This window comes from Pseudorca crassidens, chromosome 9 (genome assembly GCF_039906515.1).
Source record: "Pseudorca crassidens isolate mPseCra1 chromosome 9, mPseCra1.hap1, whole genome shotgun sequence".
Lineage (NCBI taxonomy): Eukaryota > Metazoa > Chordata > Mammalia > Artiodactyla > Delphinidae > Pseudorca > Pseudorca crassidens.
The window spans coordinates 87731587-87744196 of NC_090304.1; the positions used below are offsets into that span (position 1 = coordinate 87731587).

The 12610-nt window shown below is 36.4% G+C and overlaps 1 protein-coding gene across 4 annotated transcripts in view; it reads right to left on the bottom strand.

Annotated features, from left to right (window-relative positions):
• RDX (radixin) overlaps nucleotides 1–12610 on the bottom strand; it is a 102303-nt gene that overhangs the window by 3840 nt on the left and 85853 nt on the right. The window lies entirely within an intron of this gene.

Consider the following 12610-nt stretch of genomic DNA (forward strand, 5'->3'; position numbering starts at 1 on the left):
AAATATCTTTCAGGCACCAACCAGACTTAGGTACCAAAATACTTCCTGGTGCCTACTTTAAAATCAACACTTGCTATCTATGAATAAGCAATGGCTCAATATACTGTACCTGCCTACTAAGACTAGGGTGAGTAAGACAAACACACAATCAAAACCACCTCCCCTGCAGCCATGTTAGCACTGCAGCGGCTAAAGAGATCAATTTCAGCCCTACTTTCTCTGTTCTGTCTTCTTCAGCTGACTCACCTGCCATTCTCAGACATAGCCCTTAGAGACACCAAAGACAAAAGTCACAATTAACTCCAAAAAGAAATTGCTAAACCAATGAAGCTTATACATGTGTTAGTTTTCTGACTGGGGAGAATATTGTTTACAGTATTTTCTATGCTTGAGAGTTAAGCAATTGGAAATGGTAATCTCTATCTTATAAATGTGTTACACATCAAAAGGGCATCTGTGGTGGGCTGTTTCCTATGGAAACCATGTTATAGATGATCAGTTTGGTTTCCAAGCAGTTTAATGCATAATGAAAAACTGAGTCTTGCAGCAAAATACAGCAGAACCCTCACATTTTGATAAAGGAACACTGAAACAAAGCAGTTTTATAATTTTTCCTTAATAGTGAACTTTGATGTTAAATGGGCAGAATTAATTAGAAGGTGATTAAGTAGTACTTGAATTTAAGAACACTTTAAAAAGAATTTTAAGTATTTTCAAGGCCTTTGAAGGTTAGCAGAGCTGGCACTTTATTGTACCAATTGTCATTTTAAAATGTATTGCTGTATCTTTTACCCTAGTAACCAGCACTATTCTCATCATTCTTAACCATAATTGAGGTAGATTTGCAGTACCCATAAAGGAACAAAAGGGGAGAGAGAAGAAAAAGGACGGAAAAGAGAATGATTGGCATGAGTATACTGAAAAATATTTGGAGGAGCAAGAGAAAGGAGGATGGGGGAGTAAAGTGAATAAATATTAAGGTATAAGAGAGAAAATAAAGTTAAATGAGGGGTTACAGTGATAACAGAGGAAACTACATGCAGTTGCCTAAGAGAAAGGTAGCAAAGAGACATCATCAGAAATGTTGAAAGTTTGCCACCAGGTGGCGCCATGAAATTAAAATACCTCTAGAAAACAGCAACCCTTGTTGGAGGGGCGGTGAGTGGAAGATACATACAAATCAGAGGGGCAGGATATTCACAATACAGGTGACTCAGTGTTCGTGGAGTGCCAAACCACAGGTTAGGACATACATCATATCAAGTTATCCCAGGAACGAAACTTGGTTTAATATTAGAAATATCTATTAATTCAATATGTTAACAGACAAAAAAGCATACACATATTATCACAATATACACAGAATTTGCATTTGATACATTTTAAACACCCTTTTGATTTTTAAAAAAACTCTTAGAAAAACAGGTGTATATATATATAAAAGGAAGTTTCATTAACCCGATAAAGGTCATCTGTCAAAACAGCAAACATGTCATGGCACACGTTAGAAGCATTCTTGTTAAATCAGAAATGAGGTGCACTTATGTTCAACATTGTACTGAAAGCTTTAGTCAAATCAACTCAGTAAGATAAGGAAAAGAAGTTATATGGATTGAGAAGACAAAGAACTGTATTAAGTGTAGATGACTATTTATGTAGAAAGCCCAAAAGGCTTCACAAATTATGAGAAAAAATAAGAATTGAGCAAGGTTCTTGAATATAAGGTCAGCAAACAAAAATCAACTTCATTTTTATATACCAGCCACCAATAGTTTTAAAATTAAGTACTAAAAAGATAGTAAAAATAAGATGCTTAATAATAAATCTAACAAAAGAAATAGATGATCTAAATGGAAAAATTTAAACTTTACTGAGAAGTATTAAGGAAGACATAACTAAATGGAGAGATATTACATATTCATGACTAGGAATACTTAAATATTGTACAGATATAATTTTTTTCCAAATTAATCTATTAATACATTTCTATCAAAACAAGGTGGAGAAACTTTTAAAGAAAACAGGAAAAAAGAAGTCACTTCAAAGAGGAGACATGAAAGGCCCATAAATTTAAGAAAAATTCTGAACTATATTAGTAATCAAGACAATGCAAACTAAAAGCACATTTTAAACCTATCAAATTGGCAGAAAGTTAAAAAAGTTAGTGATATTCAAGTGTGTTGAAGTCAGTGTGGGTATAACCTTCCTTTGGAAAACAAGTTGCTGGTTACACAGAAAAGTTGAAATGCCCCTGTAACTGAACAATTCCCCTCTCTAGGTAGAGATACTGTTGCTCACACTACTAGGAAATATGTTCAAGAAGATTTCAGGCTATACTGTTTGTAAAATAAAAAATACTAGAAACAATCCAAGTGTCCATTATCAGGGGAGTGGATAAATTATAGTGCATTCATAAAACAGACACCCTCACAGCAGCGAAAATGAATGAACCACAGCTATATTCATCAAAATGGATGTGTGTGTGCGCATGTATGTAAAGTAGGTAAAGTTCACAGGCATGCAAAAGGAGACATTATATTGTGGATACAAACAGTTAAAATCAAAGAAGAGGGAGACATGATAGAGAAGGAATACAGAATGCCTAAGTTACCAGCAATGTACTATTTTAAAACGGATGCATGAGTACTTATATATATATTTACATGTATAATACTACATAAGAATATATACTATATATAATAACAGATTTCTTTATATTTCTCCTAGACACTGTTGTAAAACAATCTCTAGTTTGTAAATGTTTAAAACTTTCAGAAATTGATGGAGGAAAAATACTACAATAGACAGGGAAGTTATAAATTTTGTTCCAATTATCTTTGGTCTTTGAACCATTAGAATTTTGAAGGTCTCAAATCGTCTAGGTAGAGAAGTCAATAGCTACTCCAAGGACACTGAGTAAAAGAAGCAACTGTATTATTCCCACCGTGTCTGACACCCTCATCTCTAAAAGTGATTCTCAAAGTGTGGTCCCAGAACAGCAGCATTAGCCTCACCTGTTAAAAATCCAAGTTCCTAGGCACCATGTAGACTTACTGAATCAGAAACTTCAGGAGGAGCCCTGCAATCTGCATTTTAACAAAGTCTGCACGTGATAATGATATATGCTAGTTTGAGAACCACTGCTAGAAGTTTCTCAAATGTGTAGGGAAATCTCTTCATTACTACAAAATAAGACCCCTGTACCATGAAATAAACAATCTAGACAGCTGAGAAAGCCACACTGCTGGCCCTTGGAAGAACGTAACTGTTTTTAAAATCCTTTAATTCAGAGGTCAGCAAACTATGGCTCATGGACCAAATCCAGCTCCCCATCTGTTTTTGTAAAGACCATGATTTAAAAATTAAAAGAAGATAATTTTATGACATATAAAACTGTATGAAAAAATAAAAAATAAAATAAAATTGTATGAAAGTCGGATTTCAGTGTCCATGAATGAAGTTTTACTGGAAGGCAGGCGGCCAGGCTCCTTCACTTACATACGCCCATGGCTGCTCTTGTGCCAAAACAGCAGGGCTGTGTACTTGTGACAGAAACTATTTGGCATGCAAAGCTTAAAATATTTAATATCTGGACCTACCTTTAGAGAAAAAGTTTGCCAACTCCTACTTTATTCAGTAATTACAATCTACTAACCTTGAAGCAAAATATAATCATAGTGATTTCCTCTTAAATGTACAATTTTCCTTTTAATTCCACAGGCAAAAATCTAATAGTTTAAAAGAATTCTTAGGAAAGTCAAAGCAGAACCATTTTTATCTACAAGGTAAATCAAATAACCCACACAGAGCATCTGGAGAAAGTTGTTAATTATGCTACTTTCTCTCTGTCTTCAATATTGTAATGTGACAAAAAAAATGACTGGTGAATTTTAATGAAATACTCCATCACGTTTAGTTCTGTAAACTAGTTTAGCAATCTCCTCCACAGGCATTTCCTCAGGTGTTTCACTTAAACTGTGAGCCTGTCTCAAGGCTGCACTGTGACTTATTTCTCAGGCCTCAAGCTGTGGCCACCTTCCTCCCTGGCTCTGTCCCAGGCTGAAACTCTCCAGGCAATCTGATCCTCAACCTCTTGAATTTTTTCTAGACCAAGTTCAGTTCTTATCACTGAAGTCCTGCTCACCAAATTTCTGAAATATTTTATTTAACATCTATTAACTAGCTCAAACAGCCTATTTCTATACATATCCATCTTCACTTCTCAAATTGCATTTTTTTCTAGATTTCTAAGATCCCTTGAGCACAGACCCTTCATTTGATTTCGAGGGCTTTAACACTCAGTACAAAGAAAAGGATGCTTTCTCACCCCCACAGGTATAAACTGTATATTTCAACTTCAAATCTTTAAGCTATACCCACCTTTTCTTGAAAATGAGAGCACTAAACTCTTCACAGGTTGGCGTTACTAGCCCACACCAAACAGTGGAATAAGTCTGGTCCCCAATTTGATGGGGTTTGATCTCCAGGTCACTGTTACTCTGTATTCAACATAATATTTAGAGCATTCTTCTTTGGCCTCTAAACTAATGAATACATTCACTTTAAGTTATGCAGACAAGAAAATCCTCTGAAGGGCACCGTCATGTAAACATGTCTCAATCGCAAAGTTGGCGTTTTGTAGTTTCTAAAAAAGTGTGGGGGGAAGATTTCAATTCAAAGAAACCCAAACCCAAATGCAGACTCTGCCACTCTGGTGGTCTTTGGGCAGGTTACTGAACTCTAAAATGGGATAGTGCACCTACCTCCAAGGACACCTGCAGCATTTATGACATTTTTGTACAGATTAGGAAAGTGTGTCCCTTCCTCCAGGCACAGGTGAGGTCCCAAGGTGCACGCTTATCTGGTACACACTAAATTTTTATGTCTGTCCCTCCACTTCTGCCACTATGCTTGTGTGAGCTCCTTGAGATTTGGCTCCTTTCCAACTTCATCTCACAAACAACTCTCCCCTGGGCTCACTTAGCTCTGGACATACTGCCCTCCTTCCAGTTCCTTGAACCAGTAAGCCCTTTCTTGCCTCAAGGTCTTTGCATATGCTGTTCTCTCTACCTGGAATGCTTTAAAGCAAATCTTGTAAACTGGTGTCTAGTGGGCCACTTCCAAGAGAGCAGATATATTGTTTGGCTTGCAAAACATTATCTAAAATTTTTTAAATAGCTGACGTGTAAAATTTGAGAGATTTCACATAAAATTACATTTCTACTTAAATATTTAAAGCATTATTCTTTGGATGCTTTTTTAAAAAAGCTGTTTGCTGGCTTATCTTGGAAAATCAAAATAGCACTGCTTTGAGGAGCTGCCGCCCTCTTTAGACCCGGCGGGAAGATTCCCCCACCAGGCCCAGTGTGCTCATTTGATCCTTCTGGGCATTTGCATTTGCCATCTTGATTTAAATTTAAAAAGCTAGGCTTCTCTTTTTTCAGGTGGCAACTTATATGCCAGTTCCTCACAGAGACTTTTTCCGACCTTCCTATCCCCGATTATCATCCTATTTTCCCCAACTCAGTCCCTTGTTTCTTTCACAGCATTGATACAAATTTGCTGCTTTTATAGGTCAAAGATGGTTGAATATTAGCAATTTTACATGATTCAATCTAATACGATTCACAACTTTTAAATTATTCTGCATGTGTTTCATGACTTACCATAGAAAGTAAGTCCATTAATAAGGATCTAGTCTTCTTCACTATTATATTCTTAATGATTAGTAGGTACACAGTACCTGGAAGGTACTAGGCACTAAAATATTTGGATGAATAAATGCAAGGACTCCTCCTACCAAAATTTCCTTAGTAGCTCCAGAACATACACAAAACCCATTTTTACCTATCCTGAGGTACCTAGAAGTAGCCCAAGTTATAAGTGGACTTTCCTAACCCACAGCCCAAGGCAGTCCTACTATACCCTGCTCAACTCTAGAGCTGGCTTTAGGCCCAGACTTCCATCAGCCTCTGCTTACATAGCTGACACCCCTGGTTCTAGCACTGGAAATGACTCCTAAGGTATGATTTTTTCCTGGAACCCCTGTGCAAACCAGCATTGAGACCACCATTGGACATCCACTGAGATGTTCCCTCAGCCCTAAAGGGAAGCTGGGGGAAAATTGTACGTGTTCCTGAGATAAATGCTGACAATTGCAATAACCTCTACATCCTTGGAGATGTTAGCAAGGGGTCTGCTGTTCCCCAGATCTTTGTATGTATCTCTTGTCTACTTGTCTGTCACACTATATCTTAACTCTTCGTTTCTTCCTCTAGACTATGAAAGTTTTTAAAAATTATTTATGAATCCTCAGGACCTAACTTCAAGTACTTAACAAATGCTTAGTGAATGAAATTATTTGAATGGATTAAATCATTCAAATGCTACATGGTGCACCCCTAAAAGGTAAACATGCATACAGATTTTCACTTACTAGGTAAAATTTCATGGACTGGAGCAGGGCTGTGGGGTGGGGTTCATGCCAGTGTCAGCTTCAGACATCTGGAGCTGACGGAGGACACTACGAGAAAGAACACTTTCCTGTTCTGTGTTTGTGGAAAACACTTCCCAGAAGATACTATACAGTTAAGCTAAGCAAAAAACTAGTGTTAACTCCAAAGCAATTGCTCTCTTCAATGATTTTCTTACTGCCAAAGCCAGTGTACATTGAAACATTGTAACAGACCCGTTTCCTATGGCTTTGGTGGTCACCCAGGAGGTTTAACTCTGCCCTGTTGTGTTTCTGCAGCTCTCTCCTGAACGTACTCTTCTTGCTTTGGCCAGCCCTTAAATGTTGGTGCTCACCAGGGCTCTGTACTAGCTGTTCTTTCCTTACACTTTCTCCTTGGGAACTCTTATGACGTTCCATCAGCATTCCAAACTTGTCCAAAAAAGCATCACAGGCACATCCACACCTGCTTCCCCTCATGATTCCCCAGTGTTTCATAGCACCACCTTTTGAATCTCAGAGTTTATACTTTCTCAGTACAAACAGGCAGTTCCAGCACGCTCCAAGTCTTTTTGTGCCTGAAGGTATTTACATACATAGCTCCCACTATCTGGATAGCCCTCCTATCTTTGCCCCTCACGCCCTCCCACCATTAAGAATAACTCATTCTTAAAGGCTTGGCTTAGGAGTCATCTCCTCCAGGAAGCCTTCCACCAAGACTAGATGCCTTCCTCTGAGCTCCCAGAATTCACCCACTTATTCATTTAACAAAAAATTTTGAGCTCTATCATGCACCAGGCATTGCTCGAGGCACTGAGCACATTTCATTGCACAAAACAGCAAAATTCCTGCCCTCATGAAGCTTACACTCCAGTGGGAAAAGACAGATAATAAACAATACAAATAGGTAAAAAAATATTAAAATATATATATTAAAATATTAAAAATATATATAGTGTGTTGGATAGTAAGTGCTATAAAGAAAAATAATTAAGAGACATGGGTAGGGAATACTGGGGAAAGTGTAATTTTAAATAGGGTAGTAAGGGAAGGCCACATTGAGGTGACATTTAAGCAAAATCCTGGAAGTGGCAAGGAAGTGCATCATAAAAATACCTGGGGAGAAAAGGCATTCCAGGATGACGTAACAGGAACACAGGCTAGTTTAGAGAATAACAAGGAAGCCAGTTGACCTCAATTCAGTGAGAAAAGCGGAAATCAGCAGATGAGGTCTGAGAGTGACAAGGAATCAGATGATCTTGGGCTCTGAATGACCACTGAGAAGGATATAGCTTTTACTGAGATGGAAAAGGTCTGGAGAATTTTTGAGCATGACAGGATCTGACTTACCTTTTTAAGGCTACTGTCTTCATAGACTGTAGAATATCAAGAGAGGAATCCAGAAAATCCATCAGAAGGCTCTAGCAATAATACAAGCAATCCTGGTGTGTGGAACAGGGTGACAGCTGTGGAGGATGTATGAAATGGTCATTTTTTGAATATATTATATATTTTGAATGTTGGGCCAACAGGTTTGTGGTTGGAGCGGGTGTGGGTTATGAGAGAAAAAGAAGAATCACATTACAGTCAAGGTTTGGGCCAGATCCACTGAAAGGAGGGAAGACGAAGGGGAAGACTGAGACAGGAGCAAGTGGGCAGGGGGTGGGAGAAGACCTCAAGTTTGGTCTGACATAGCAAGTTTGAGACGCTTATTAGATATCAAAGTGGACATGTTAGGTAGATAGTTGGATATACACATCTGGAGTTCAAGGTAGAGGGTTTTGGCTGGAGATTTGAGTTTTTAGCATACAGATGGTATCTCAAGCAACAACACTGGAGGAGGACACTAAGGGAACCAAGTGTAGACGGGGCAGACCTGGGCCTTGGCACACTCCAACATTAACAGGTTGAGGAGAGAACATTACTTACTCATACACACACATTATTTACTTCGTCTACTGGGAGTAGACCATGAACTCTTTACTGCTCAGAACAAACCATGTCTATTTTATCTCTACATACTTAGCAGAGGGCCTGGCACACACTCAATAAACATATGCTGAGCAATACCATCTAAAGAGAATCACAAATAAAATTCTTAAAAGGCAAGAAGACATAAAAACTGGAATCCAAAGGACTGGAGTATAAATACTAATACCCACACTACTGACAGATGAACAAAAATATTATGAAAAACAAAATGACAGAAGTTAATAAACACCTTTAATATGCCAAGCTGTAAACAAAGTACTCCATGTATATTATTAGTCAATGCTCATAAAATCTATAGTGTTACTCCCATTTATCAGATGAGGAAACTGATGTTCAAAATGGCTGAGTGGCTTCCTAATGTCACACATCTAAGAAAGTGGCCAGGCCACAATTCAAACCCAGATGCAATTAACTCTACATCGTGCTGCTTCACATCTATTCCAAACACTCTAAATGCCAGTCAGACTGCCTGTGTATCTAATGTGCTCTGGACCAATAAAACCTGGATCTAAGTATCTACTGTAAAAAACAAAAACAATGGCTGAAAAAGCAAGAGAATCTGGGAAAGGATCCCTGAACCCTTAGAATGCGGATAACCATGGGCTATGAAGTCTGTAATTTCACTTGACAATTTCTGAGTGTGCCTGAAAACCTATGCAGAAACAGCAGGGATCAGAACTCAGTAGCACCAAGCAGCTGAAAGAGCAACAGAGGGATGGTGAACACTACAGACTGAGGACCTAGACTTTATGAGCCTCTCTGGTACATCAGCTTAGAATTTACTGTGAATCTCAGGGAACAGGGGAAGAGAGGGAGACTGCAAACCACTAATATCAGTGTTTCTTCTATCTGATTAACATGAAATATCATTAGCACTTTGAAACTAATTAGGCTATACCCCCCAAAATATTTGGTGCCCAAGAAAATCACTTAAGAACCAAAAGTTTATAGGTACAAGAGCAATATCTGATCTGAAAAGTGAGGTGTGAAATCAAAGGACATTTTCTTAAAGTCAGAAAGAAAGATCACATAATAGGATGAATTAAGTTGATCTACCTCCTTAAAAATCAAAGAAAACTTTGATATTCTTTGAAATAATTTTCCTGTTGCTTGGTGTCATGGTCGAGTGTTTTGTAATGATCTGAGCTTGTCATTTTCCATTTTAATAAAGGTAAGCAAATGAAAACTCCACACTGAGGAAATGGTGGTACTCAAAGGAAATTAAAAACCAAAAAGCTACCAAAGTACCTTTAGAAAGGTACTGACTTTCTTCTTTTTTAAAAATAGCATTTTCTGATTATAAAATTTGAAGAAGTCAGAGAATTTTTATATACTGGCAGATCTTTTACACTTGAGCCCTCAAAAGTGAAACATTAAAGCCATTATAGCTATGTCACCTTTTAAACCTGAAATACAGAAATCCAATTTATGAAAAGGAAAAGTGCCCACTTTTCTTATAAAAGTGTTTCACTAAGCACATACTACTATTTAAATTTTTAAAATGTAAAAAGTGCACCTACATCATTTAAGTAAAAACTTCCTAACACAATATCTTAAACAGGATAAAACAAAAGCAGTGTTTGTTCAACAATACATGGCAGTATTGTATATAAAGCAAAGTAAAAATATAAATGTTCATCAGAAGTTACGGGGCATCCACATAATTAAATACTGTGGTATTTTTGTACTTATATATAACGATTTCCAAAATACACCATTCAGTGCAAGAAGCACAACACTGTGTATACAGAATGCTATACCTTATGTAAACAACAATAAGTATACAACATATGCATGCTTCTACATGTACAGGTAATTTCCAGGAGGCACAAGGTGAAAAAAATAGTTACCATTGGGGAGAGCTGCAGGGCTAGAGGACAAAGCAAGGAGGCTTACTTTTTTGTGTTACCCTATTTTTATCTATTGAATTTTGTTTCATGTTCACTTATATATTTGTTAATTTTAATGACTTAACCAAGTTTTTAAAAAAATTACACTTCAGTCATAAAGTAGCTAAGTATGACCTAAAGCACCTTTAGTATTTGGCAACTTCAACACATAACATGATAATACTGGAAGCCAATGAAAAATATGCTTTTCTTAAAATAGCTATAATACCTAATTTCTAGTTTTTTAAAAACAATTTTCTTTATGCATAGCTGAAAGTTGTTTTTTTAATAAAAAAGGAGGGACTCTGGCAATAATAGTTATTTTAATGCTTAAAATAATCTCCAAAGAAAATAACCAGGTACTTCCCTGGTGGAGCAGTTGGATAAGACTCCACGCTCCCCATGCAGGGGGCCCGGGTTTGATCCCTGGTCAGGGAACTAGATACCGCATGCATGCTGCAGCTAAGAGTTTGCATGCCACAACTAAGGAGCTGGCAAGCTGCAACTAAGGAGCCATGGAGCCACAACTAAGGAGTCCATCTGCCACAACTAAGACCCGGTGCAACCAAATAAATAAATAAATAAATATTTAAAAAAGAAAGAAAGAAAATAACCAAAGGGGAAAAGAACAATCCTTAAATATCCCAGTTTTCTGAAGCTCTGCTATGATACAAACTATTGCTATATACATTTACAAAAATCAACACAGACAATTAACCAGCGTCTGAGAAGGAAATTCTACCTGTACTGTTTGAGGTAATGGGTATCCTGATATTTACTTAAAGTAAAAAAATAATTTATAGTAAAAACATGGTAAACTTAGTGGCAAGTTAAATAAGTAATTAACAAAAGGGTTATAAGAAAACTTTAATATTAAATTACATTTCAATACTGGCTATTCTAATATAAACCATTATTGTTAGGGTTGCTTACATTCAATAAATTCTATTATAAGAAAACCAGACACGTTGATATTAAAGAAAATGCAATTCTTTAGTGGCAGAGAACCAAGTTAACATTAGCTAGCCTACCTAGTGATTAATTTATAACTTTGATGCTCCCCAGCAGCTGTAATTTTATAAATGAAGAATATATTTCCCAGCCTCATTAATCAAGTCAATATCATGCTTCTTTGTATGCTAATTAGCACCTACTAATAACCTCTCATTTTAACTCCTGAACATTTTATCTCAATTTTTCTTTTGGTTTTTACTACTTTTACTTTCTGTACCTTAATTTGAGTCCACGTCCCAAGTCCCTAACTACAATTTCCTTGACACAGTCACAGGGTCACATCTATCTCCCATAACTCTACCAGTGCTTTGCATAAATAGCAACTGCTCTGTAAATCACTGGAAGAAGGACTGCATCTATGAATGCATATGTATGTAGGTATTAATCTTATTACTTTATGGGAAAAAATCCATAAATCTTGTAATGCCTAAGAACTAAGGCATAATTGCTCAAAAATAAGGTAGTGGAGAACACTTTCCTACCTGTATACATCACATCAGTAATCTAGAAGACATATTGGTTTCCAGTCTTCCTAATGCTTGAGAATATTCCTAAAACATTAATGCCAATAATCTCCTCTAAAGATAAAACTATTTCTCCAATTGATATATTTTCTATACATTTTGATTCAAAGCCTTTGATATAGCCTATGTCCCCCCAATTCATTATAAACATTCTTAAAACATCAGCTTATACTGAAATGTAATGTGGCCCAGCACATTAAACTAGATTATAAATTATTCAGATGGTTAGGTTCTGGGTTCTAATTTCATGTTTTATACTGTTTGATACTCTAATTTTTACAAAATGGAGGTATTCTCTTAAGGTATTTTAAGAATACATATAAACTGCTAAATAGTAGTGATGTAATTTGATTTTGACCCTACCAACAAAAACATTTTTCATAGTTATAATCAACTACCTTTTAAAGATTTTAATATTTCTTGAAAAAAATGATAGTTTAATCAATGTAAAAGTTCTAAGAAACTAAAATGTGCTATCATGCAGTACATTTGCAAACATTAATTAAAGAATTTAAAAGAAAGTAAACATGTTTGATTATGATTTCCTTTTGCATACACTGATTTTGTCTTTTGATAGAAAGTACTTTTAAAACACACAAATTAAGAAGTTGCAAAATTCTACATTTAATCTACATACCAATGATAAACCACCATATTTTAAAGTTAGTGGGGAGGAAAACCATTCACCTGTAACTTAGATGACCAAATTGCTTGAGGAAAACAGGCAAAATAAGCAAAAA